This window comes from Phyllostomus discolor, chromosome 3 (assembly GCF_004126475.2).
Source record: "Phyllostomus discolor isolate MPI-MPIP mPhyDis1 chromosome 3, mPhyDis1.pri.v3, whole genome shotgun sequence".
NCBI lineage: Eukaryota > Metazoa > Chordata > Mammalia > Chiroptera > Phyllostomidae > Phyllostomus > Phyllostomus discolor.
Genome location: NC_040905.2, coordinates 58555051 through 58582264, shown reverse-complemented (window position 1 = coordinate 58582264; position 27214 = coordinate 58555051). Strand labels below are relative to the sequence as shown.

At 35.7% G+C, this 27214-nt stretch overlaps 1 long non-coding RNA gene across 1 annotated transcript; it reads left to right on the top strand.

Moving 5' to 3' along the window:
- The first annotated feature begins 2204 nt into the window (after positions 1 to 2204).
- On the top strand, positions 2205 to 25114 carry LOC118499316. Its single transcript, XR_004901838.1, has 3 exons — positions 2205 to 2215; positions 14763 to 14768; positions 24879 to 25114. It is a non-coding gene; the product is annotated as an uncharacterized LOC118499316 (long non-coding RNA).
- The last annotated feature ends 2100 nt before the right edge of the window (positions 25115 to 27214 follow it).

The window sequence follows — 27214 nt, the reverse complement described above, 5'->3', positions numbered from 1 at the left end:
GGAAACACAGCACACTGTAATGGCTAAGAGTTTGGACCCAGGAGGAGGAATAGACCTGAGTTTGAATTCCTTCTCTGTCATGGGCTCACCATCAAACCTGCAGAAACCCAATTCACTGAATTCAGTTCAACAGGCATTTATCGAGGTCTATCATGTACAGTGTTGTAAGCCCTAAGGTTATAAAGATGAAAAAGATTTGATCTCTGCTTTCAAGGAGATCAAAATCTAGCAATGGTGACAGAAACATACACTATTAATCACAATACAGAGTGAGAAGTGCTTTCAAGCACAGAGAACAGTGATCAATTTTGCCTGGCGGTTTCCAGTAAAGGTTCTCAGACATGGCAACAGCTGTGCTGGGCATTGTGCACATTTAACCAACAGAGAGGATGCAATGCTACCTGATAGGAAGTATTAATCAAATGGAAAAACTATTGTATTGGGAAAGGAAGATACTCTGGTTTTGTTAATAAATACAGCACATATATTAAGTTGAAGGCTAAGTGAAGTTATACTTATGTGATCTATATGCTTGAAAATGGTTTCTCCATAAGCAGCAATGGAATATATTAGCGAATTTAAGAACAAGATGCCTTAGTAAAATTAGGACTCTAGATTTGAAGGAAAAGGTTAGAATGTTTACTTTCTTGGCCTCATAAGAATGCTATAGGCCAACAATACATCTGGTGTCCTACCCAGTGGAAAGAATGTGCAACTAAGCCTAGAGTGTGCAATCGCCACACTTTGGTTGGGGAAGGGGTTCCCTCCCTAGGCTAATTGCTCTGCCATCCTCTCTCTCTACTCTTAGGTAGCACACTAGAGTGCAGGAGAGTAGGGAAAAGATGTTATTACAGATCTTAAATTCACTTTATTATTTAAAAAATTGTAAACTTTAACACATTACCTATACTATACTTAGAAAATTCTCCCACATTCCACACTTGGTGTTACCTTACTGATTGTTTACAGATGCATCTGTCCTAATTCGTTGTTGCCCATGCCTTATAAGTTATTGAATATTTTGAGTATCAACTACACTAGGCACAGTCCAAAAAGGAAACAGATGACACACTGAAATGAGGTAACTGAAGAAAAGAATTATTTAGAAAGTGCAAGTAGGAGAAAGGACAGTGCAGTGCCTTATGTTCATAAAAGAGTAATTGGCTAGGACCTATCCCCCTTTACTATTCACTTTCTCTTCAACACTTAAATTGTTAAATACCACTCACTTGCTCTTTGTAAGTCTTTACAAAGTTATGATTATTATTGAGAAGTTGACTCATTACATACTGTAAAAATATACATAAAATATGCACACACACATATATTTTTCAACATTTACTCTGTAGAAAGAAAGGTTTGAAATTGCCATAATTTCATTGACTGTTAGATACTCTTCCTCTAGTAACCAAAATTAGTCTTGTACCCTAGAGGGCACAAGTGGATACCGACAAGAATAATATACTTTTACCAAGAGTTCTAGGATCACTGCCAAACCTTTTAGCAAAGTAGAAGTAATAGTTTTTCCCCAAAGAACATTTGGATAGCAGCATCAAAAAATAAAAGGTTTTCAGGAACATGTATAGAGGACACATGGACAAAACCAAATGGGGTAGAATCAAGGCTGGGAAATGGGGATGGCTAGGGTGGGGGACAGTGGTGGAGGGCAAATAGAGACAACAGTACTTGAACAACAATTTTAAAAATGTGGACAAAAAAGTTTTAAGTTTCTTCTTTTTGTACTCATTTCATTAAGTTACTATTTGTTAATAATTTTACATATGACCCTGAACAAACTACTATGGTTGCCACAGAGATTCCTCAAAAGAAAAATTGATTATATCAATGTGAACAACAACAGAAAGAAATTGATGCTAAGAAATTAAGTTGATTTAGCAAAATATTCCTAAGAACTAAGTACATATTGGTATGGCTGCAGAATGACCCATTCTGCTATGTGTTTATTTTTTAATATTGCTGAAAAATATATGCAGACTGATGTGGAAAATAGTTTCTACTATCATTATATGTTAATTGTATAGAAATACATCAATGCATTAAGGTTGAATTTAACATGTAGCATTTAGAAGAAAAGAAAAAAGGAGGAAAAAGACAAAAAGAGAAGGAGAGGAGACAAAGAAGAGAAAGGCTGGAACTGAGTATTCTGTAGACATTACCTCCACTGATTCACCTAAGAATCCTCTAAGGGAGAGATGTTATTGTCCATGTTTTATTATTAAAAACCTCACTTGGAAATGTTATCTATTCTAAGGTAAATATATAACAGAACTGGTATTAAAATCCAGGTCTTCACTGAAACCAAAGTTCATACTCTTTCCTCATCCCCAGGATAACTTCTCCTACCATCTACTTTTTGATTTAGGAATAATACCAGCACATGCTTAAAACCAAGTTCTGTCTAGTGAGGGAATTTCAACTCCTTCCGATAAATCCTGCATCAGGTATCAGCTGACTACTGGATATGTGTCTAGCCATTCAACAAATACATTTTCCTTCTCTGACCACAGTAAATGACAGGGAGATTTCTCACCTTCTAGTTAGTATCCATTAGCAAGCAACACTCTGGAAGCCTAGTCCTCAAAGAACCACAAAGCAACAAATGTGTTGAAGATAATGCACAGCAAAACTATAGAATGCCTCACTTCCTGCTATTTTCTCCCTCTGGGTTTGTCACCCATGTTATTTATTATTTATAATAGTATCATAAATGTGAAATTCTATTGATGGGGATAAAGCCTGTGCCAGAAAGTCATAGGCTTCGTTCACTTCCTGTGCCTTCAACAGTTCTTCGATTCATTAGCTTTTTAAAAAATTAATCAATAAGTCGTTTTGAGTGCCTAATTGATGGGAAAACAGGTCGACCTTTAAGGAATTGTTAGATTATTTTCATACATATAAGAAATATATAAACCTAATCAATATTTGGGTAAGATAACAAGCTTTAACATTTTTAAAAGACTTTTGTCCATATAAGAGGTAAGGTCTCTATTGAAAGATGAGTCAAAGTGACACAGACTGTCACAGACCTCAATAGCAAAGGCAAACTTAAATTACTTTTCAACATTTTGAGTTTGTTCTAGGACAGGTGAAACAACATACATTGCTATAAAATAACTCTATTCCCTACCCCTAATATTGGGCCCATAACCCAAGGTGAAACTGTTCCCCTAGCAGAAGTACTAAAATGTGGAGGGAAGTGGCTGTTGTAATATCCAGGGGTGGAGATAGGACACTATATGCAATTAGTTGCAAGGGGCTGGAGGCCACAGAATGACAATCATCTTGTAATGTGAAGGACAGTCCTTTACAAGGAAGGATGCCCACCCAAAACATCAATAGCAACCTGTTAAAAGGACCACATGGGCTCAATAAAATAAAAAATAGAATTTTTTAGCTCAGTCTATAATGTTTTATTTGTTTTTCATGGTGTTATAAAATAAATTTGAATGACAATGTACATGCAATCCAGGATGACAGACACCTGCCAGTCTATTTTCTTAAACCTGTTCCTGTGACTTCGTTACCTGCACATCCTCTAGAGGTACTTGAAGTCTACAACCTCTAAGTCCCATTCATTGCACAACAATGTGAATGGGTAGCTGCATCCAGGTTAGGTAAATGGTACATTCTCTAGGACTCTTAGTCCTGGCTGTGTATCTCAACACAGGTCTTTTTCCTGGTTGCTTGAATAATATGCAGGTTTAATAAAGTTGTTTTTAAATGGGTATTTTCATGGATAATTCTGTGGTACTTCAGTCTCCAAAGTCCATATACAAGACATCCACAACTGTACTTGAATTGCTGATGTCAGTGACCTGCTGTTTGTGATATCTTAAGATGTACTCTGTCAGGACTTATCAAAAGGCAGTGCAGTCCCTAAGGGTCCCTCATGCAGAAAGCTAAGATGTATTCATTTTTTCCTGTGTCATTTCAGATTATATTTATAAATGTAAGACTATGCTTTTTATTTAAACTTCTAATATAGAATCATTTTGTTAGTGTCTAGTTCTATTGCAAGTTCTCAACTATATACTACAATTCCTTGGTTTGGATTATAAAATAATTTTTCAAATCTGTGATAATTGCTAAATTCTCTGCCTTAACTTTATTTTTTAATGAATTTCAAATTTTAACTTTAATACATGCTCTTTGAGGCAAGCAAAATGAGAAATTACAAAAACTTTTCAAGATAAAGCTAAATAACATCCCATCCCAACAATGCCCATGTCCCCCAATAATTCCCTCATTCTCCTTTTCATAACAAGTGATTGACCTCAATACCTCAGTGTGGTAACCTCCACATATTTCTCCTTGTTCACATACATATGTAAGTAGATATGTACACATACAAGCATATGTATGACAGTAGAAGTTTGGAGTTTTTTGGATCCATTGTTTATATTGAAATAAGGTCATTAAATACATACTACTCCAAGCAAGCATGTTTTTACTCATCATATATCCTCAACATATCTATAAGCCAGTAAATATAGACCACCTAATGTATATAATCAAACAAAATGGGAAGAAATAAATGAAGGTTGTCAGGCTCCTTGCATCTTACAGGACAGGACCATAGAGCTGTTCAGCTATACACGTGCACTGTTCTGCAAGACAAAAGAACTACCTCAAAGGCAATTCAGATGATAAAGATGCCTCCTCAGTTTCAAAATGGGCTACCATCACCTCACTTTCAACAGGACAGGTGACCTCTTCCCAAAGCTGTGGGACAGAGCCACTGAAAGTCACTGGGCAGGGCCACCCAGCCAAGGCTTAGGGATCCCCACCTGGGATAAGATCTAAATTCCAGGGGTCCTAAAAGGCAGGACTGCAATCCTCATAGGTATGCACAGCCAGACATCAAGCCAAGGAAAACTATTTTTTGAACTTAAAATCTCATGGAGCTTGCCTTGCTAGGTTTTGGGCTTTCTGGGACCCACCACCCCTTTCTTCTTTTCTATTTCTCCCTTCCTAAATAGAATTGTCTATCCTATGCCTGCCCCATCATTATATTTATGTTTAATTTCACAGGTTCACAGGCAGAGAGCAATTTGTCTCAGAATAAATCATAACTCAAGTCTTGTTCATATTTGATTTAGATGATACTTAAATGAGATGATGCTAAAGTGAATTAAAATTTTTAGAGCTATTGGGATAGAATGGATGCCTGTGGCACTGAGAAGGACAGGAATTAGGGGGCCAGGGCAGGATTGAATAAACTGAATATTGTTGTCACCCCAAAATTTATGCCAAAGCCTTAATTCCAATGCAATGGTATTTGGAGGCAGGGCCTTTGAGGAGTAACGACGTCGTAAGGGTAGAGCCCTCAGGTATGAGATTAGTGCCTTTATGACAGAAGGCCAGAGGGACAGCAATCTTTCTTTCTGTTCTGTAGAAGACACTATGTAAGATGTCTGTCTGTAAGCCAGAAAGAGGGCCTTCATCAAGAAGACCTTTCCTACTGGTACTCTGATGTCAGACCTCAAGCCTCCAGAAAGGTGAGAAATAAATCTTTGTGGTTTCAACCACCCAGTTTATAGCATTTTGCTACAGCAGCCCAAGTGGACTAAGACAGACTTTTTCCAATCAGGTATTTTCCTCCATATCACTCCTAAATTTGCTCTAATCTTGATTACCAATAACATCTGCATCATTACATCTATAATCAACTATCAGTCCTCACCTTGTTTAACCTATCGATGGTATTTAATCCTGTTTATCAACTCCTTCTAATTAATATATTTTCTTCACTTTTTCCCCCCATGTTTTCTTTCTTCCTCATTTGGACTGGTTTTCCCATCTACTTCACTGGTTGTTCCTACTCGGTCACCTTTTCTGGTTTCCACTCTTCTAAAATTCTTAATATTTGAGTATTCCAGGACATAGAACCTAGTTCTCCAGAACTTCTCACTCCATTGGTGGAGACACCACCCAGTCTCACGGTTGCTGTCATTTTCTACTATGATGTATCTCCTATTCTTCTCCTCCTTGATCATAGCACTTCCTCACAGAAAACATACCAGAGATGTGTCTTCCTTAGGCATTTGCTCTACTTGATTTCTCTGTCTGGAATATTCTTCTGACAATTCCTTTCAATTCCTTGTTAAAATGTCACCTTTTCTTATAGGCCATCACTACATGCTATTTAAAATGTCAACCTGTATCATCACCATTTCCTTTGATCATACTATACACTTATTTATATCAACACTATATGATTTATTTCTTATGTTTATTTTTATCCTCACTTATACTGTCATCTAACATTCACTTTCAACTCTTTTGCCCACTAATGTAGTCTAAGTATATAAAGCAGTTCTTGGCACATAGTAAGTGCTTAATAAATACTTGTTGGATTAATTCATTAATTTAACCATCTGCCTATGAAAAATATTTAACATCTTACTAGATTTGTTACAGGAGAAACTCCCAGAAACTTACTTCTCACTGACACAGTACAGAATTACAGATCAGCAAGCCTACTAGTGTGCAAGCAAAGTTTATTAATGCTAAGTTCTAATGGGAAAGCAAAAGCAAGGGTGGCTAGAGCAGAGGTGGCAAAAGCAGAGTAGCCAGAGGCCAGCTGGCCAGGGGCCCCTTTATGTGACAAAAAGAGCCAAGAGGGCCAAAAGCTAAGAGAGTGAATCCTTTGTTCTGAGGACTTACATAGTTGATGAGATGGGGGTGAAGAAGTTACATACTGATTGATGGGTAAAAGTGGTGCCAGCTTTCCCCCAGGGAGACGTGACTACCCAAACATAAGTATGCATGGGGGTCTGTTAGTCTGAATCCCTATCTTGCTCTATATTCTGTTTATTCATTTAGTGTATGTTACAGGAGGCAGGCAGTTAACCAAAGCTGTTTTATGGGTTGTTTCCTTGGGCACTGTAGTTCCCCTCCCTTTTGCCCTACCAGGCCTTGGGATGAATACACAGTCTCAAGGTTTTCCTTTTCCTAGCCAGTGGAGATGATACACACAGACTTTCAAGGACTTCCTTACTCCTATACTATCATAGTTTCACTTGTTGTTCACAATGTCTGGCAACCTTACTGGACCAGGCTCAGGATTCCTGGGTCAATGTGTGACCTTTTGCCTTTAGCCTTCTGTATTAAGTTCTTTGTTAGATTACAATGGTAAAGACCCTTCCTTTATTTCCCCTGTGGCTACTCATTCCACCATAACATATTTTTTGATTCTATAAATAATGCTATAATAAATAGATAATATATTCTTACATACTGAAGTTTTAATTTCTATGGTCTAGATCGCTACAACTGGGGAATTACTGTATCAAAGTTATGTGTATTTATACTTTTAATAGATGTCAGATTACTTTCAAGACATCTATAGCAATGTAAGTTTCCATCAGTATGGTAGATGAATAGATAGATGATGATGATGATGAAGATAGATAGATATAGACATATATCTTCATATAGTAGTCAGCAGTAGACTTTCTTGTACTTTCAAACAATTCCCTATATTGTGGATATAAAGTGTCATCTTATAGTTAAAGGAGTTTGTCTATGACTACTAATCAGTTTGAGCTTTAGCAAGATAATATCTTGAAAGAGAAATCAGAAAGGTCATTTAGATTGACTTAAATTATTCCCTGCCCTCAATTTTCTCATTTATGAAATTAGTATTTCAAATCAGATGACCTCCTTTGTAAATCTAAAAGGATATAAACAAATGAAAGCAAGATCTACTTTAGAATTTAACACAGGGCCAGAAAAGATACTTTGAAGCCTCTTAGCATCTTCATATGAGCTAATTTATTAACTCAGTTAATATCAGAGAAAAGGTTTCTGAGGAAGTGAAACCACAGGTAAGCCTTTAATTGGGGGAATGGATTCAAAACATGGGGCACAAGTCTGGCTTATATACACATTAGGTAGCTAGAACATTGGGCTCTCTAAAACCTTAGGAAAAGTGCAGAGGAGGAGTTGGAATTGAACTAATTATGACCTGTATTCTCAATATTCCAGGATTAGCCCTGGTATCTGGTATATTATCATGTGAGAAAAGAAATAAGGGCAAAATCATCTTAATCATAAATCTACTTTATTTCTGTGTTATTCATAAATACTATTTTGTCAAATCGAATCAAAGGAATTACTTAGAAATTTATATACCCTTACTCTGTCATATTTCATGGATCCTCCTTAATTGAAATTTTTCCCACAATTTACCACTGACTGCCTTTACAATTATAGTTATTTTATGCCTTCCTCTCAGTAAAGACTGAGTTTAACACAAATTCAAAAGAAAAACCCCCACTAGCATAATAAATGGTTTTAACAAATACAACACTTTGAACACAACAGAAAATGAATATATGCTTTGTGATCAGAATAATGTAAAAATAACCATCTCCAATGAATTCTTGTGGAAAAATTTTATGTCAAGCAATCTGAATCTTAAATTAGTTTATATAGCTACTTTAAAATAAATTTTAATATTTCCAAGTCATTTTTGCTAATAATTCTGGTAAGTTGAAATAACAATTATTCAAGCTCATCCTAAACACATGCTGTGTATGAGGGAAGATTTATATTTATAATAATTAAATGCTTAAAACCATTAATGTTTACAGTGCAGTTAAGTAAATTGTCCTCCATTTGTGACATCGCAGAAATATATATTTTGTCATTGCTTACTACACCTTTATCTTTTACAGTCTACCATGGATAGTATTAATCATGTCGTGTTAAATTACAGATTAACCTGAGTCCTGGTTATAAATGGTTTAGTCAGGTTGGGTTTTTTTCTTTTTGAGGGGGGGATGGAGTAGTAGTGATTTTCTTGTTAATAACTACATCCCTGCTATTCCTCATGGAATCACAGAATCTAAGAAATAGAAGGTACTTACATGCCATATAGTCCAACCTCTAATTAACTTATAATTATACAGCATCGCTTACTGCTCAAAATCTAAACAACACCGTACTACTTCCATCACCGGGGCACTTACCACCACATTGACATGACTCTTCACATGTCCAATGCTTTGATTTTTTTAGAAAAACTTTTCTCATATTAGATTGAAATTACTCTACATAAAAATTTCTTCCAATATTTCTAATCATTTTCTCTCAGAAGAAGAAAAAATGCATTTTCTACATAAGTTTTGCAAAATATTTTAAGGTGGCTTTATGAACCTTTTACCATATTTTGTCATGTATAATGCATACCTTTTTGCCCAAATTTTTGAGGAAATATAAGGATGCACATTATACATGGGTAGTACTAATTCTGTAGCTATGTAAGTGTTTATTTATGCTTATGTGTTAAAAGTGTAAGGTTTTGTTTTAAAATATAAATAAATTAAAAAATTAAAATGAAAGATTTTTTTCTAATAGTTTGGGCCAAAAACATGGGTGTGCACTATATATGGGTGTGCATTATACATGGAAAAATATAGTAAATCTCTCTTCTTCAGGGTAAACATTTTTATTTTCTATAATTTTCCCACTTAAGAGATGCTCCCTATCCTAATCAGCCTCCTCTGGCTTCCATGTCCTTGTGCCTAATCAATCCTATCATGCTCCCTCCACGCAAGCTTCCTGGTAGTCCAAATGCCTTTGTAAGCAAAGCTGTTGAAGCTTTCTCCTCAGTTTTGCATTTCTGGACTTCTCTGGTATGTGACCCTACACACAGGACCCTCCCCATATCTCCATGCCACTTACTACACAACTTGAAATGGAAACAAGTAAACAGGGCAAGTTTAAAAGAGACTGATGGAATGGATTTCGGGATGTTCCACTGAAATGCAGAAGAATAGAGCCAGCTGTGTCTATAATTTAACAAAAGGGATAAGGTCATAAGTGACAGAAAGATGAGAATCCTCAGCAAATTTTTACTGAGGAAGACCATTCTCATGTTAAAGTTACAGAGGAAAATAGAAAACAAAATTAAAAACTTTGTAATTCCTATTCTTTTGTAATAAAAAAATTAGCAAATAATTGAAAGAAATTCATAACAGCATGCCCAGCAAAGGAAAATATCCACAACATTATGGATGTTACATAGAAAAACAATAAAATAATGATACTCTTAAAATGGTATCACTGTCAATACTTTTGGAATCTTTAAATCAGCTTTTTAAATACATTCAACTTTACATAAAAGTCATATTAGGGCTATAAAGCAGTCATATTGTAACACTGGATTGTTTTAAGAAAAGTTTAGTTTTATAATCAGCATTTACATAACTTAAAAATTTATTGTTTGTTCCATTATTAAATCTAATTTATCATCTACAATGGTTGGTGGCCCACTATTCAGAAAGACTGACTTGTCTCTCAAAAGAAAGTGTATGTTCTGAGACACTTTTAAGACTATAGACACTCAGGCAATTAACTAGTGTCTGACTGAAGTGTAACATATATAATTATAGTACACTAAACACAAATAAAAACATCAGTACAACTAGCACATATCAAGAAATGAAACATTGCCAGCACCCTGAAGATCCCCTCATTCTCTTTTATATTCACAATCCTCCACCAAAGATAATCACTATTCTGGGTCAAAAGGCAGTCAATAACACCACTGCTAGGACTATACCCTAAGGAGTCTGAAACACCAATTCAAAAGAACCTATGTACCCCAATGTTCATAGCAGCCATTTCAATATAGCCAAGTGCCGGAAGCAACCTCAGTGCCCATCAGTAAATGAGTGGATCAAAAAAACTGTGGTACATTTCACAATGGAATACTATGCAGCCGAAAGAAGGAAGGACCTCCTACCCTTCACAACAGCATAGATGGAACTGGAAAGCATTATGTTAAGAGAAACAAGCCAAGCAGTGAAAAAGAAATACCATATGATCTCACCTATGAGTGGAACCTAATCAACAAAACAAGCAAGCAAGCAAAATACAACCATAGACATTGAAATAAAAAACAATCTGACACTAACCAGAGAGGAAGGGGGAGAGGGATAATAAGGGAAAATAAGGGGGGCAGCCATCAAGGAACATGTATGAAGAACACATGGACAAAGCCAAAGGGGGTGGGTTCATGGGTAGGAGGAGAGGACAGGTGGGGCAAGGGGGTGAAAATGGAGACAATTGTTCTTGAACAATAATTAAAAAGATAAATAAGTAAAAAATGTTTTAAAAGATAATCACTATTCTGACTTCAACAGGGCATGAATAAACTCTGCTTGTTTTATACCTATGAAAAGGAATAATATAGGAAGCATTGCAGAACTAACTCCCTGGCTTATGCCATCAATTTGACACAAATAACCTCTTATAAAAATTCTGCACAGTTTTGGACATTTCTTATGTTGATGTTCACTTGATGTAGTACAACAGGATGCTGAAGAAGCCCAACCAGGACCACCCTGTAAACCTAGACCCAGTGCTTGGTACAAGCAAGAGCCCAGTGTGCCCCACTGGCTCCCTACTTCCTATTGGGTGGCTTTGGATGAGCTCCTCTCAGAATTGCACATGTGCTTGCTTTAAGAAGCAGACCATGAATTTATTTGAGCTTCTTAGAACATCCTTAGGGTAGATAAGGGTTGAGATAACCCATTGAAAGTAAAAATGGGTTACTGTTTTTATTTTAAACTTTTTAATTGGATTGCTTACCGAGAGTCTGAACATAATCTCACTGGTGTAAATGAGAAGCTGAACTCTATTTAGCTCTGAAAAAGTGAGAATACTTGCCTCCCTAAACTGAATAACTGATAGGGTGATGGTAGTTGTTCAGATCCCTAAATCCAGAATGGCAGAGATGGATGCCAGTAGTCATCCAGTGCAGTAGCCAGCAGATCCCAGAGAAGCTGGCTGGAGCTCTGGGAGCAAGGGCAGGGCACCCTGGCATGAGTTCACCCAAAGAGAGGTGTCAAGAGAGAAGGGCCTATGCCTCGGAAAATGACTTGGTTCAGGTGGCATTTGGTAAGCCCTTGTTGGCCCTTGCTTAGAATCTCTTGGGGGCTGTCTAAGGACAATTTTCCTCTAGGGTGTAAACAATCCTACAGTAAGGTTTACTGCATTTGCCTTATTTGGAAATGTATATGTAAGAGATGGTCTGCCCTAGAAGTTTTTTCAGACTCTACTTATCTCAAAATTAACGTGGAAAATTATGGCTCTGAATCCAACAAGCCCCATGACAGCCACCCATTAACACTAACATGGTCAAGATGAGCTTCTTTTGATACTTCTGAATTAATCTTCGAGCACAATTAGAAAAAGCTCACTATAAAATTAGACAGAATGAATGGGGGAGAAAAACAGTAAAAACTGTCTCAGAATTTAAAAAGGCCTTCTCCCCTAAACTAAAGTGAAACTATGTAAAAGGATTTATCAAAAAAAAAAAAAAAAAAAAAAAAGCAAAAAACAGTATTTAGAGAACTAGATCAACCTTCCCTGGCTCAGTTGGTTGGGGCATCATCCTAAAGACCAAAGGTTATCAGGATCAGTTCCTGGTCAGGGAACATATCCGGGTTGCAGGTTCAGTCCCAAGAGGATAACCAATCAATGTTTCCTTCTTCCACAGATGTTTTTCTCTCTTCCCCTCTCTCTCTCGCTCTCCTACCCCCTTCTCTCTCTCTAAAAAAACAATGAAAATAAAAATGTCCTCTGGTGAGGATTAAACAAATAAATAAATCTGTGATGTCATTTAGGTGTCAACCCAATTCTTTGAGGTATTAAAAATAGCTGTACTTATTTTAAAAGGCTGAAGGTCATTTGGAATTTGACTTATCAAGCATATATATAGCCCTGACCAGTATGGCTCAGTTGGTTAGGCTTCATTCCACAAAACAAAAAGTCATTGGTTCGATTCTGGTCAGGGCACATGCCTGGTTTGCTGGCTTGGTCCCCTGTGAAGGAATGTGGGAGAGGCAACCAACTTATGTTCCTCTCTCCCATTGATGCTTCTCTCCCTGTCTTTCTCACTCCCTTATCCTTCTCTAAAAATAAGTAAATGAAATCTTTTTTTTAAAGACAAATATAAATTATAAACGCCTCTGGGGCAAAATATGGATTTTTTTTTTACAAACTGGTGAGTTTTTCTCATAGCTAAAAGGTCTCTGTGTCTGTCTGTATGTGGATGGTGCTGTTAAAATTAATTTAAAGGAAGCACTGTAAAGAAGTTGGGTTTTCTAAAATTCTCAGAAATATAAAAACTAGCAGAAATTCTTGTCAGGTCACATGATCTAATATTAAAACCCAGTAAATAAAATCTAATTTAAGTTTGTTTTAAGGAAAAAAGACATACCTTTTTTTGCCTGGGTTTTACAACAAAGGTCCATGTTAATAATTGACTTTTATGTCTATGAAAAATGCTTGCAGAGATTATAAAATATCCAAGCTAAGGAATGCTAATTGATTGCTTAATTTTCAATTAGACATTGAGGTTTTGAGGTTTAAAATTTTTAAATTTATAGAAATAACTTGGTGGCATTTCAGAAGGCCTCTGAAATACCTCAAAGATTTGTTTTTATATGAAATTGCATGGGAAGCACTATAAAATAAGTGATGAAAAATTTCTTTTAATTTCAATGTTTGTAAGTTAAACAAATAGGGCTATGGGAAAATCCAAGACAGCTGCTTAGATCTTTCTGGCTCCCTGGCACACATTTTTTGGGGTGGGTTCATTTCCTCATCATCATAACATATTTAAACTGGACTTAGATGAAGGAATTTATGAGCTGATATTATTGAAAGGAGATATCTTACATTATTGCCAAGATTTGATAGAGTCACTTCAAGAAAATGCCAAGTTGGTAACTGTTTCCTTTCATAGTAAGCTCTTAGGACATAAAGACTTTAAAGATCATTAACTTCCACCTGGACATTTTGTTTATTGGAAAGAGTGTCAAATAAAAGACACTATCCACTCTCATTGGGAGGGACCTTATCAGGCACCTTACCATCAATGGACAACTACCCCATCTACAGACAGCTAAGTCTCCTCTAGGATAAGAAGCCACTGACACCAGGGGTAGGTAGCTATCCCCAAGGCATCAACAAGGCCTGTATACCTATGGATTGATATTAAAATCACAATCAATTTCATTTAATTGTCTTTACCTGTCTGCTAATTATATTAGTCATAATAATAGTTATACTTGTTCCTTGGGATTTTTCAGAATGATTCAACTATTTATGATTACTGAACATGAATAAGATAATTGCTAAAACTCTTTTCATGGCTTATGTAAATAAGAAACTAGATGTTCAATATGGAGTGAGTTTCAGAAGTTTGTAGGTCTTCTTCAAGTAAACTAGTACTTGCTGGATGACATAAATTTTCAAAGATGCCCCTAATCTGTTTCTTTTCAAAGCTGCTTCATTTTTTTTCTGAGGAGACCCTTTCTTTAACATATCTGAACCTACATACAGTTGTTTTAAAATATAAATATAATATTGGGTAAAATAGACTCTAAATTACACTCAAAAGCCAATGACTCTTGACTGAATGAATCCAAGAGTTTTAAATTTAAACACTCAAATAGTTCAAAGCTCAAAGAAAATGAAAAATATTTGAAATTCTGTATCATTCAGAGAAGCACAATCTTTTCCACTGGAAGCTACTTAAAATAGCAAATATAATAAGCAATTATAGTATTTACATTACACTTACAAATCTCAACACAATATTGTGCAATCTTGGCATCATTGGGCAGAAACAACTCTCAGGTGATTCCCTGGCTCATTCCTTGCCTTCAGGCAGTTGTGAGGACTTTCCTACTTTCAAGGTTTTCAGGAGAAAGAACCTACAGTGACCAGTTATAATATTAATTTTGTAAAAGTTATTTTTCTTTCTAATTTTTATGTCTGAAGATATACCATGCTATATTCCATTTTTCTAGTTATGAAAGTCAAGTCCTGAACTCTTTAATTTAGAGTCACTATTACAGGGAAAAGCCCCTCTTTTCCCTCATGGCTTTCCCTGGATCAGAGAGAAAAGAATGCCAGCTAGGTTTTCCTTTCTCTTGAGGGAGGAAGCTTCTATACTTCTCTCCACCCTTCCATACACTAAATGTTTGTCTCTCCCCTGCCCTGTCTATCCCAAAATTTATATGTTAATCTTAATACCCCATGTGATAATGTTTGAAGGTGGGACCTTTAAACAATAATTAGTTCAAGAAGATAGAACCCTCATGAATGAGATTACTGCCTTCATAAAAAAGACTCCAGGGAGAGACCTTTCCCCCTTCAGCATGTAGGAATACAGGGAGAAAGCGCATCTATGATCTAGGAAGCATCCTCACCAGACACCAAAACCACCACCTCCTTGGTCTTCGGTGTGACTTTCTTATAGGAGACTTCTCTGATTCCCTTTATCCCCTCTTTTTTTAATGTAAAATCCCTCATTTAGTACTATGTCATTCTTCTATACAGCACATGTCATAATTAATCAATTATGGGATAATTTTTTAAATGATGTACTCAGTCTTTGTAGGCAGAAAGTTTGTCTCAAAATTGTTATATCCCAAACATCCTGTGCTTGCCTGGCATTATTTAGGTATTAAAGGCAGGAAGGGAGGGAAGGAGGAAGGAAGAAAGAAAAGGATAGGAGGAAGGGTGGATGGAAGGAAGGAAGGAAGGAAGGAAGGAAGGAAAGAAGGATTGCACATAGTTCAGAATATGAAGAAAACATACAATCCCAGAGAACACCAACAATAACAAACTAAAACGTATCTACTGGTGTCCAGGTTTTTTCCCTTTAAAAATAAGTGTGTACAATGAAAATAAAGATCTCTGACTTTTGTTTCTATGCAATTTTAAAGTCTCTTTACATTTCAAAGATTTCCTGATTTTTATTGCTTTTTAATGATAGAACCCTAATAATAAGTGCTTATGTCAATAATAAAGCCCTTCATAAAAAAATAAAAATATCAATTTAATGGTATATTTTAAGGCTATGTACAGTTTGAGAGATTAGTAATAGCATAAAAATATTTTTAAATAATTATCAAAAATACTTTCTTTCAAATTGTATTAGTTAAGGTAATACTAGCTACAGTAACAAACTCAAAAATGTATAATGGCTCAAATGCAATAGAAGTTTACTTTTTGCTCATATAAAATCCAACATATTTTTCTGAGCAGTAAAGGACTTCCATCTAAATAGTAATTCAAAAACTCAGAGTTCTTTTCTGTGACTTCATATCTATAACATGTGGTTTCCAAGGCCATTGGGTCCAGCTATGCCAAGCTGGTGGAAGAAGAGGTTGCAGCATTATCTGTGAGAGTTCGAAAGCCAAACCTGGAATTGGAGCTTATGCAACATATGGCTATACCTGAGTGCAGGGGAAACTAGAAAATGTGATTTAACTGTGTGGATAAGAAAAAGAGAAAATTATGATTTTTGAAAAGCAGCTATTTTTATCTAATATACCACTACTTCTACAGTAAGATTTCTCAATTGTCTACCTTCTACCCATTTTCCCATTATTAAAAGTTGGCAATTCTGACCAATAACAGAGTATTTAAAGTATAGTAACATGATTATTTTGTTCTGCATGCAATCTCAACATTAGAATACTTGTATAATAATATTCTCATTAACAATAACCATGCAAATGAATGCACATCCTTCCAATTCTTAGTTTTCTATTTTGAATTCTTCCTTCCTAAAAATTAGGAAAGAGAAATAATCTTCATAGGTATATTTGTAAAGAAGTATGAAAACAAAGTTTGTTAAGAGAATTACTTTAGATAGGAACTATTCATGTTATAACAGCTATATAAAAAAACATAAACAACACAATTTAGTTTATGCACATGCTAAATCTGAATAATAAAATTAGCATTCAGTGAATGTCAGCTGTACTTACCTGTATAGTAATATTCATTTTCATGAATTTGGAATCATTCCCCATTATTGATAGGAGGAAAGAAGTGAAACAAAAAAAGGAAGATAAAGAAAGTAATAAATTTTTCAGAGGGATTAAAATGGAGGAAACATGGACATTTAAGGAAGACTTGATATATAAATCTCACTTTTAAGCCAACTATTTGGTTGTAACAAAACACTGAAACTTGCTTTAATAAAACTGCCAAACCAATGTTTTTGACCCTCTTCAATCTCCTTTTTTTACATAGTCTACCCAAATTCCAAAAAGATTTCCAAGGACCTGAAACACATGGCAGCACTGTAAAATGGGATGCCTCACAATGGTACATGAGTACAATGACATAGTGTCTCCCTCTCCAATGGTTAGATCATGACCTGAAGATAAACTATTAAAGTTTAAACACATACAAACTTGTAATTCTACAGTCACAAATACACAGAGTAGAAGCGGCTATTCAAACACAAGAGTGAATCAAAATATTCACTCAGACAAGATATTATCTGTGATATATAACTGTAGAGTTAGGTCATAAGTCCACTAATTAAGATAGGAATATGAGAACTGAGTCAACTGGAAACATTAGCACTGATACAGAGCCTTAAAAGGACTGTGGAGATAAAATGTACATAGGCAGTCAACTTTGAAACATGGATTAAAGAAGCTTAAATACCAGAGGCTGGATTTTGAACAATCATGACATGGAGAGAAGGTATCCCGAACCACTAATTTATACACTCTCTTCCTGTCATTTATTATACATTTATTGTAATGATTCTGTCCTCATCAAGTGGTCTTCTGATTATAATTTAGTCTCCCACATAGCTCTGTCTAAAATGAGAGACTGTATTAGGTCAACATGAATAGGTCAGTCCACTTGACAGTCATATTTCTCATTGTTGATTAATAATTTCATCCTAGGTGCTTGATTGAAATTGATATAATTCTGATCCTGAGAAATGGATCTATTATTAGTGTCCAACAAAAGCACATATCTTATCCTAAAGATCAAGTCTGAAGACCCTAGACTATGAAAAACAAAACACAGTAAATTCCATTGTGTCATTGTCAGGATGGCCTGCCAGTCATGTGATCAGTATCTCTTCTTTACTAGTGGCTTTCCACTCAAATTACAAGAGTATGAGACTTGCCAAGCAACAAACTGGTATACCCAAATGAGATGCATCCCCAAACACATACTCCACAATAATAACAGTATAAAATTTCTGATCTATACCTCAAGTTTGGTGGAGTGGCCCCAGACTAAACTTGTAATAAAAGATATTTTTCATGTTCCCATTGCTGCTCTTTAATTAGTCCCTCACTATGGTCCCATTTATTTGCCTACTTTTGGTGGGGCCCTGAAAGTAGTCTTTTGTACACAATGATATGAAGAACTTCAAATACGGTTTTAATTTATTTTTGGAGAGAGTAACATCTCATAGGTGTATCAGGTCATCTTAGCATTAAATAGTTGTGTGATTTTCTTCTGTCTTTCCAAGCAACTGTCATTGCACCCAATGGCAACAGACCCACAATCCGAACCTCAAGAAACTGTCCAAGAATACAGAGTCAAGAATGGCTTAAAGGAAAACTGTAAACTCACAAAAATATATAATGGCCATTCTAACTCTGATCTCTTAAGCACAGAGAAGAAGATTTTGTAGAATACAAGATAAATTAATATTAATATTTACTATTAGTTTACACACTAATAAAAAATTCTAGTTAAACTATGATATGTTATTGATTATAAAATGCATTCTCATTTCAAGGAGTTAAAAGGTGAACGAAAAATGTACAACTTAGAATGAATGAACTACGTGCCTGGATTTTGCTGCTCTAGTCTCACTAAGGTTGACATCAAATCCAAGGTAGTATTTCTTGAATAGATATAGTTCAGGGAGAGAATGTCAACAGGCCTAAATGAGTCCTAAAATCTAGTTGGGAGGAGAGGGCGGGGAGGAAGGAATGGTAGAATGAAGGGGAAGGGACTAGTCAAAGAACATGTAGGAATGATGCACGCACATGGACAACAGAGAGGAGACTGACTGTGGACTACAGGGGTGGGCTGGGTGGAGGGGGGCAAAAGGTAAAAAAAATTGAGACAACTATAATAGGATAAACAATAAAAACATCATTAAAAAATAGCCCTGACTGGTGTAGCTCAGTGGGTTGAGCATGGGCCTGCAAACCAAAGTGTCACTGGTTCAATTCCCAGTCAGGGCACACGCCTGGGTTGCAGTCCAAGTCCCCAGTAGCAGATACATGAGAGGAAACCATACATTGATGTTTCCCTCCCTCTCTTCCTCCTTCCCCTCTCTCTAAAAATAAATAAAATCTTTTAAAAATCATTCAAAAATAATTTTAGTAAGCTAGATGAATGTCCTACCTGGTGCTTCTGATCTAGCTGCTACAAGTTACATAAGCTTCTGCCTACCAACCAACCAATGTTTAGGCCAGAATTCTTTAAGTTCTCTAAGATCAACTTTTCTGCAAAAGCTTTCTTTAAATCCTTCCCACCTACATGAGGAAATTTTGGGGAGTGATGGAAATATTCACTCTCTTACAGTGGTGATTGTTCAATGAGCGTACACATGTGTCAAGAGATAAGATTGTATGCTTTATATATATGTACTTTACTGTGTGTTAATTGTACTGTTAAAGCTGTTATAAAAAATAATTTTCAGGCCAAAAAAAAAAAAAACACACACACACATACCACCTCATCTAGTCCAATAAATTCCTTAGGGGCTGACAGTCAAGTGGAGGAGCTGATCACACAAACAAGTAATTCCACAGAAATAAGAGATCTGAAAGAGCACTAAGGAACCAGTCACTATCTGACGGGTAATTATCTAGAACTTTAGTTCAAAGACAGCTTTCTGGAAGAAATGATGCCTCTCATGTTTTAAAGTGAGATAACAGTGAAGATAAAACACTGAGCAGAAAAGAGAAAGGATGAGCACTCTAAAATTAGCTTTTGTTGGTCAGTTAGCTTTGTAGTATTATTAAAAAAATTATAATCACAGCCCTGGCTGGTGTAGCTCAGTGGATTGAGCATGGGCTGGGAACCAAAGTGTCCCAGGTTCAATTCCCAGCCAGGGTACATTCCTGGGTTGCAGGCCATAACCCCCAGCAACCGCACATTGATGTTTCTCTCTCTCTCTCTCTCTCTCTCTCTCTCTCTCTCTCTCTCTCCCCCTCCTTCCCTCCCTAAAAATAAATAAATAAATAAAATTCTTTCTTATAAAAAAAATTATAATCACATCTTCTCCACTATAATTTCTGCTTATGTTCTCATAAGCGTGTTAAATGACACATGTCCTTTTTTACACATATACAGCAGTGGGCAAAAGTAGCTTTACAGTTGTTTGTATGGAAAATAATACATTGATAAAAAAATACTAGAAATAAACTGTTTTGTAAACTCACAACTGTAAATCTACTTTTGTCTCACTATGTATATATTCCTTTTTCTATTCTTAGGTTTTACAGTTAGGTGCATTTGCTTTATGGATAAAGTACAGATGATAATAAACTATGCAAAGGCTATATGAAAACATAACAAAAAATTATTAGTACTAGTGAACTTAGCAATGACAAACTGAGTGGATACATTTGAGCATACTTGGAGAAGTTGTGTGACAGTACATTTAGAGGATACCTGATGACTATACATTTGCTAGGGATCCTTGGGAAAATTTTTTGAATTGGGTCCTGGGTCCCTAAAAAGTACTATATTATAATAATAAAATTCCTTAAGTAGATGAAAGCACATGGTCCTTACCTATGAACCTGGCAACTTGCTAGCAATACCACAGTATGAATTTGGTCATTAATGCTTCTTTTGGCATATAAATGTCTGCCTATACAATTGTGTTCTAAAAGGACTAGAAGCTCAAACTTCCATTTACCTGGTCACTTTTGATATGTCTGCACATAAAACTGCATTAATTCCCAATGCTGCTCTGACAAAATACCATAAACCGGGTGGCTTAAAATAAGAGAAATGTGTTCTAGCAAGGTGATGGAGGCTAGAAGTCTGAAATTAAAATTAAAGGAAGGAATTCTTTTGCCTCTACTAGCTTCTGATGGGTGCTAGCAATCTTTGATATTCTTTGCCTTACAGATTCCTCCCTCTGATCTCTGACTGAATCTTCATAGGAGCTTCTCCCTGTGTGTGTATCTATGTCTAAACATGGCCTTCTTATAAGGACACCAATCACTGCATTTAGGGTCTATCCTAATTCAGTATGACCTCATATTAACTAATTATATCTTCAAAAACCTTATTTCCAACAAAGATCACATGCTAATGTTCTGGATGAACATAAATTTTGGAAGAATACTATTTAAACTAATGCAGTTCTCTGCCCCTACCCAAAATTTATGTCCATCCTACATGCAAAATACATTCACCCTATCTCAAAACCCTCAAATGTGTTAAACCATTTTAGCACTGAATCCAAAATCTCATCAAAATATCAAAACAAAAAGTTCCAGAGAAGACTTCTGATCAAAATAGCAGAGCAGGTCAACACTCATCTCCTCCCACTACCACATCAAAATTGCAACTAAGTTATAGAACAACCACCATTGAAAACCACCTGAAGATTAGTTAAACAAAATTCCTATAACTAATAATACAAAGATGAAGCCATACGGGCAGTGACAGGAGGAGCAGAGACAAAATGGGCAGGTCCCAAACCTACAGTGTGGTGATTAAGAATTAAAAAGGATAGCTCAATTGAAGAGGTCCACCCTAAGGAGCAAGAGTTCCAACCCCACATCAGGCTCACCAGCCAAGGATATAGTATTAGGAAGAGGAGTTCCTATAACATCTCTCTGTGAAAAACCAGCAAGCATTGCACGTGAGAAAGACAAAGAGCTATGAGAGACCAAGGCACAATGCTATTAAAGGTCCAGGGCACAAACTCACTCAATCAAAACTCAATCACACTAAGCTCCAGCACAGGGCTTCAGCTCCAAAAGTGACAGGGACATACATGGAGGAGCTAAATTGACTAACATCGAGGTGAGGGCTGAAAGAAAAGGGGCTAGGACACTTCTCTCCAAGGATGGAAGCACTAGCAGGTGCCATTTTTCCTTTGGTGAGTTCTCCTTTCACTCAGCCAGCCCCACACAGGCAGGCACCAAATCTGTGCTTTCCACTAACTTGGCATTTTCCATTCTCTGCTGATTTTCTGAGATCCCATCCCACCCAACCCACTCAACAAACCCAAGCTTCTTCCAGTGGCTTCTCCACACCAGCAGCCTGCCTTAGCTTGTGCTACAGACTTTCCCAAAACCTTTCAAAGGTCCACAGACCCCAAACAAGCAACAGCCAGCCTTCGGTGTGCCTTTTATATCTTGCTAAGTGGCCCTAATCATTGTATAAGCAGCAACCTGTCTTACTTTGCTCTGTAACTCCCCTTAGATGGCTGTAAGATTGGCATAAGGAGCAGCCAGGCTTAGCCTTGAATTCAAGGTTGAACTCCTAGTTTCATTTAAGATACCATAAACCTGGTGCAAGTGGCAACTGGCCTCAGTTCACATCATGGTACACAGCAAATGGTCTCAACACTGGCACAAGTGGTAGCTAGCCTTGGTTCACAATGTAGCCTCTCCCAAGCACCTCTAAGCCTAGCACAAGTGGCAAACAACAATGGATCATATTCTAACTTCTACTAAGTGGCCCCAAGCTGCCACAAGCATCATTTGACCTTGTCCTGCACTGGAGCTCCTCCCAGGAGGCTCCAGACACAAAACATCCATAGGGTAGCTTCACACCACACCAGGGCACCATCCAAACTGCTCCATAAAAACACACCCAAAGGGTAGGCTGCCTGGCATCAGAGCACCACTAAAGCAACTCTCAACCAATTGGGTCAGGTGCTACACAAGAATTTTACTCTGTAGTCACAGCCAACCTTCACAGCCAGTCAACCCACCACCAATGTGCCAACAACAATCAAGGCTCAACTACAACAGGAGGACACATACAACCCACACAGGTGGCATCCTGGAGCACCCAGCTCACATGACCACAGAGACTATGCCACTGGACCCCACAAGATACCTTCTACATAAGGTCAACCTTTCAAGACAGAGAGATGTAGCAGGTCTACCTAATTATAGAAAGAAACACAGGGAGGCAGCCAAAATGAGGAGACAGAAAAACATCCCAAATGAAAGAACAGGAAAAACGTTGTAAAAAGAACTAAATGGAATGGGAACAAGAAATCTACCAGATACAGAGTTCAAACACTGATTATAAGGATGCTTAATTAACTTAAGGGAAGAATAGATGAACTCAGAATTTCAACAATGAAACTGTTGATGAATAGATAGAATACATGAAAAAGGACATAGACCACATTTTTTAAAAATTCAAAGACTATATCAGAGGAAATCAAAAACCAAGTAAATAAAAGAAAGATCTGAATCAGTGATCTGGAAAGACAAGGTAGCAGAAAACATCCAATCAAAACAACAAAAAGAAAAAAGAATTTTAAAAAATGAGGACAGTTTAAGGGACCTCTGGGATAACATCAAGAATACCAACATTCACATCATACAGGTACCAAAAAGGGAGGGTCAGGGTGGAGAAGGACTGAGAACGTATTTGAAGAAATAATTACTAAAAACTTCTCCAACCTATTGAAGGAAATAGACATGCAAGTCCAAGAAGTGTAAGGAGTCCCAAACAACATGAACCCAAAGAGGTCCACATCAAGACACATCATAATTAAATGTCAAAAGTAAAAGACAAAGAAAGAATCTTCAAAATGGCAAGAAAAAAACAATAAGTTACATAAAACAGAGCTGCCATAAGACTGTTGGCTGATTTCTCAACAGAAACATTGCAGGCCAGAAGGAATTTGCATGAAATATTCAAAGTGATGAAAAGCAAGGACCTCTGAGGAATGGAATCAGGGGAGGGAGGTGGGGATGGCTAGGGTTGGGGGCAAGTGGAGGCGGGGAATGCAGACAACTGTACTTGCACAATAAAATTTTAAAAAAGAAAGAAAAGCAAGGACCTACAACCAAGATTACTCTGAACAGCAAGACTACCATTTACAAATGAAGGAGAGATATGGAGCTTTGCAGACCAGAAAAGCTAAAGGAGTTTCTCACCCCTAAGTCAGTATTACAAGAAATTTTAAAGGGATTCCTTTAAGTAGAAAAGATAAAAAATATGAATATGAACATATAGGAAAGAAAAAATTCTCACTAACAAAGGAAACAGTAAAAGCAGTGGATCATATAACAATAAAGTTAGTACAAATATTAAAAGACAAAAGTAACAAAATCATGCATAATTGCAATAATAAATCAAGGGATACACACACAAAAATAGACAAAGCATAAATATGAAGAGAGTAAACATTTTAGTAATTTTAGAATGTATTCAAACTTAAGCAACCATGAACTTAAATAGACTGCTATAACCATAACTTTGTATACTTTAAGTACATGGTGACCACAGACCAAAAATCTGTAAGAGAAAAACAAGAAATAAAGAGAAAGAAATCCAAATGAAACACTATAGAAAGTCATCAACATACAAAAGAATAACAATAAGGAAGGAATAGAGAACTACAAAAACAATCAGAAAATAATATATTGCAATAGCAATAACTACATAGCTATCAATAATTAATTCAAATGTAAATGGACTAAAAGCTCCAATCAAGAGACATAGGGTGGCTGAGAGGGAAAAAAATAAAAATAAAAAAGACCAATATATATGTTGCCAACAAGAGGTCAACTTAGGATCAAAAACACACAAAAAGTAAAAGACTAAAAGTAAAGGGATGGAAAAAGAAATTTCATTCATATGGAAACAAAAAAATTAGGCAACAACATTTGTATTACAAAACATAGAATTTAAAATAAGGGCTAAATTAAGAGACAAAGAACATTTCATAATGATAAAGGGATACAACTAACAAGAGGATATAACTTTTGTAAATCTCTATGCACACAACGTAGGACCACCTAAATATATTGAGCAAATAGAGAGGTCAATAGTAACACAGTAATAGAAGTAAACTTTAACACCCCATTGACATCAATGGATAGGTCATCCACACAGAAACCCAACAGGAAAACAGTGGACTTAAATGGCACATTAGACCAGATGAACTTTATTGATATTTTTAGGACATTTCACCCAAAAGCAGCAAAATATACATTCCTTCTAAGTGCACATAGAACATTTTCTAGGATAAACCAAATATTATGCCACAAAACAAGTCTTAATAAATTAAAAAAAAAACACATTTTCCATCAAGCATCTTCTCCACCAACAATGGTATGAAACTATAAATCAATTACAAGAAGAAAACTGAAGGTTAAAAAACATACTACTGAATAGTAATTGGTTTAACAATGATATCAAGGAGGAAATCAGAAGATGCCTTGAGACAAATGAAAAAGAAAATACAATGACCCAAAAATATATGGGACACAGCCAAAGTAGTTCTAATTGGGAAATTTATAGCAACACAGTCGTAGCACCAGAAAAAGAAAAATCCCAAATAAATAATATAACCTTACACCTAAAGAAACTACAAAAGGAATAAACAAAGCACTAAACATAAAAGAAAGAAATATAAAGTTCAGAACAAAATAAACAAAATAGGATCTTAAAAAACAATAAATAAGGTCACTGAAACCAAGCTGGTTATTTACAACAAAAAAAAAATTGATAAACCTTTAGTCAGACTCATCATGAAAAAAAAGAAGAGGGCCCAGATAAATAAAATCAAAAAAGAAAAATTGGAATGACAACTGACACTACAGAAATACAAGGATTATAAAAAATATTATGAAGAATTATTGAACATATAATCTTCCAAGACTCAACCTGTAAGAAACAGGAAATCTGAACAGACCAATAACTATGAATAAAATAAAATCAGTCATCAAAAAACTCCCAAAAAACAAAGTTCTGGACCAGGTAAACTATCCCCCAAAATTAAAGAGGATGGAATGCTCCCAAACTCATTTTATGAGGCCAGTATTCCTCTGATTGCAAAACCAGACAAAGATATTACCATAAAATGAAATTGTAGATCAATCTCCCTGATGAATATAGATGCAAAAATCCTTAAAAAAATATAAGCAAACTAAATTCAGTAATACATTAAAAAGGTCATATATCATAATCAAGTGAGATTTATTCCTGGGATTTAAGTTTTGTTCAATATCCATACATCAATTATTATGATACACCACATAAACAAAACACAGGATAAAATCATATAATCGTGTTAATAGATGGAGAAGAAGCATGTGACAAAAATCCCTCACTTATTGATAAAAACTCTCAAAAGTGGAAATAAAGTAAATATGCCTCAACATAATAAAGGCCCTATATGAAAAACCCACAGTTAACATTATGTTGAATGGTGTAAAGCTAAAAGTATATTGCTTCAGATCAAGTACAATACAAGAATGTTCACATTCATCACTTTTATTCAACATATTATTGGAAGTCCTAGCCACAGCAATCAGACAAGAAAAAAATTGGAAAGAAAAAAGTAAAACTGTCATTACTTGTAGATGATCCAATACTATATTGAGAGAATCCAAAAGAATCTACCAAAAAATTTTTAGAACTAATAAATTAATTCAGTAATGTATAAAAATATATAATTAATATTCAGAACTTGGTTGCATTTTTATATACTAAAATGAATGATCAGAAAGATAAATTAAGGAAACACTTCTATTTACAATTCCATAAGAAAATAAAATACCTAGGAATAAATGTAACCATACAGGTGAAAGACCTGTACTCAGAAACTATAAAAGACTGAAGAAAAAAACTAAAGAACATAACAAATGGAAGGATACATTGTGTTTGTAGATAGAAAGTACATCGTTAAAATGTCCGTATTCCCCAAAGCAAAAAACAGAATCAATGCAAATACTATCAGAATACCAATGGCATTTTTCACAGAACTATAACAAATAATCCTAAAATTTACAGAACCAAAAAAGACCCAAAATAGCCAAAACAATACAGAGAATACACAAAACTGCAACTAATGTAACTTTGTATAACTGTATTTTGAATAATAAAATTTAAAAATAAAAATAAATCAGTTATTTGAATACATTTTGAAAATTCAAAAATTATTCCTTAAATGTCCTTGAAATTGATAAGTGAAGCTTTTGCTGGTTCTTTATAAACTAGGTGTCTGCTAGCTCTTGATAGTTTATGCCGGTGTTCAAGTGTTTCTAGTTTATCTCCCTGCATATACACACACACAATTCCCTTCTCTAATGGCCTCTCAGCTGTTTTCTGAGAATTAAGTTTACTTTTAAATATCTATGCCCTGTGATTACTGTCAAAAACA